General features: G+C 37.9%; 1 long non-coding RNA gene across 1 annotated transcript; it reads left to right on the forward strand.

Annotated features, from left to right (window-relative positions):
* Positions 1–356: 356 nt before the first annotated feature.
* On the forward strand, positions 357–2,098 carry LOC105265955 (uncharacterized). Its single transcript, XR_892113.1, has 3 exons — positions 357–491; positions 618–798; positions 1,015–2,098. It is a non-coding gene; the product is annotated as an uncharacterized lncRNA (long non-coding RNA).
* The last annotated feature ends 167 nt before the right edge of the window (positions 2,099–2,265 follow it).

Here is a 2,265-nt window from a genome sequence, read left to right on the forward strand (position 1 = left end):
GAATGAATAAAGTCTAATTTTCCTCCTTGAAGATGGTATTGTTCTTCAACGAGTGCTCCCTTTAGTACAATTGGACTGTTTATAATTGTTGTCCTCATTTCTGGCCTAGCGCCCTTGATAGTGGAGAGGTCTCATAGGGTGAGGTTTAAAGGGTCGGAGGTTTGAGGTAAACTCCCCACGTGGCTCGAGAGTTAATACCAGGGGGTAAAAATACCATATGAAACGAGAAGAGAAAAATTAGTCTACCGTGGGGATCAGCCAGTGACATTTCCGGTGTGGTATAATGGAGCCTCTGGGCTTTTGTTCTTTCTCGATGGTAAGACAGCACCAAGAGCTAGACACTTGGTGATAAGGGGATGATAAGGGGGATGATAAGGGGGATGAGAGAGGGACACACTCGACAAAGTCTCGAGTGTAGTCAACTCAATCATCTGTCTAGGTTGAGCCAGAGAAAACCAGAGGAAGGGTAAAAAAGAAACATGTGGACGAAGGTGAGTCTAATCACGTGGATTTTCACGTGATAAAATAAAGAGGGTGAGTTTTGTACTCTTTGTTATTCAGAGCGTGAGCTTTCTCGAGTTTTACAGACGGTCCACCACCTGATCTCTCTTTTCTAGGAGTTGGAGTCAATTTTATGGAGGAATTCTCGAGTATTTTGGGATTATGCCAGTCCCCTTGGATCAGATTGATGACGACTAATGCCCAATTCATTCTCTACTCACCATCACCAGGAGAAGAAAGTCAAATTGTCGAATCGAACGGAAGAGTCACGTGATAATAAAATATCTGTAAATCCAGGTATAACCTCAAAACAAAACCTCACAAGTATGTAAAAAAAAATTAACTAATTTTATCAACTTGTTCCCAGTACCACCAAGCGTTCCTCATTTCTTCTGAACCATTCAGATGTCCTCTCTCCTCCTGGAATTTCTCAATCTCCTCTTATTTCATTCCTCCGTCCCAAATATAGTTAGGATTCAACATGTGAAAATTCTCCTTCTCATTGCAATTTAGGCGAGTAAACTCTGGCTGCAGAAAACAAAAACAAGAAGCCAAAAAAAAAAGAAATCAAAAAGGCAAAAAGGCAGTAAGGGAGAAGAAGAAGGAGAAGGAGAAGGAGAAGGAGAACAAGAGGCTCGAGTTTTAAACAGTGGGGAGTGAACAAACACACCTAGGGTTACAATCCTCATGAACGAGAGGTGAACAGAATGACAAGGACAGAATGAGTGAAGCAGAATGTTAAAACTCCTTCGACTACTGTGTCTCTTGCACTCGTGTCTTGAATAACTAACGTACATCTTATAGCTATCCTCCAGCAAACTGTACAACAGCTTAACTCAGTTTGCATAAACGCCCTCAGTAGCAAATGCACTTGATCTGACGCACGTAAGCCCTTCGACTTGTTCCAACAGTTTCCACGCAACTTTCTGGATTGTTTCCAATTTGATATGTTTCAAGACACACCAACTTTCAACCCCTACGGTGACATCGACTGGTGGTGAAGAATTCATTACCAAACTCGATCTAATTAACTAGATTAATTTCAAATGTAATCTTCTAATTTTTTATCTAATAAGTGGTAATAACTTCTCTGAAACTGGTCCATTCGTTTTCACAGTTTGCTATTGCATTTTATTATTCAATTACTAGCAATAATTATTGATCATTAATAGTTATAGCCATGCAGAAATTTGAGGGTGGAGGATCTAGAGGAGATGTATGTTCACACGATTTTTCAAGTTTGATTTTTAATTTTTTCGGATTTCAATTATTTTTTCAAGATATTTTCAAAAAATTTTGTAAATCTCTCGAGTTTCGTTTTTCACTCTCGTTGGGCAGATCTTTTCTATCGGGAATTTATCAAGCCACCACAAAAGTCCTGACGAATTTTTCCCCAGAATCGATAGTTCTCGAGATGAATTGATAATTAAAAAATCCAGAACAGACATTTCATTTTTTTTCAAATCCTCAACTTGAGAATAATTTTTAATTGTTGTGCCTCAGAAAGTAGTAAAAAACGTTAAGGACCGGATGGACTATCTATCGAGCGTCGACTTTTGTTTAAATTTTATCTTTTTAACTCAAAATACATTAAAATTTGGGATGAATTTTGTGTTGCGGGAAGCACTTGAATGGACATGAAAAAATAATGAAAAAAAAGAGGAAAAATTATTGAAGGGCGCTAAAGATCGATATTATTTAAAAGGGATTTACCAAGTTTGATAAAAAATAATAAAAAATACGTAGCTTACTATTGCATCTAGC

This window comes from Fopius arisanus, unplaced genomic scaffold (genome assembly GCF_000806365.1).
Source record: "Fopius arisanus strain USDA-PBARC FA_bdor unplaced genomic scaffold, ASM80636v1 scaffold00033, whole genome shotgun sequence".
NCBI classification, from domain to species: domain Eukaryota; kingdom Metazoa; phylum Arthropoda; class Insecta; order Hymenoptera; family Braconidae; genus Fopius; species Fopius arisanus.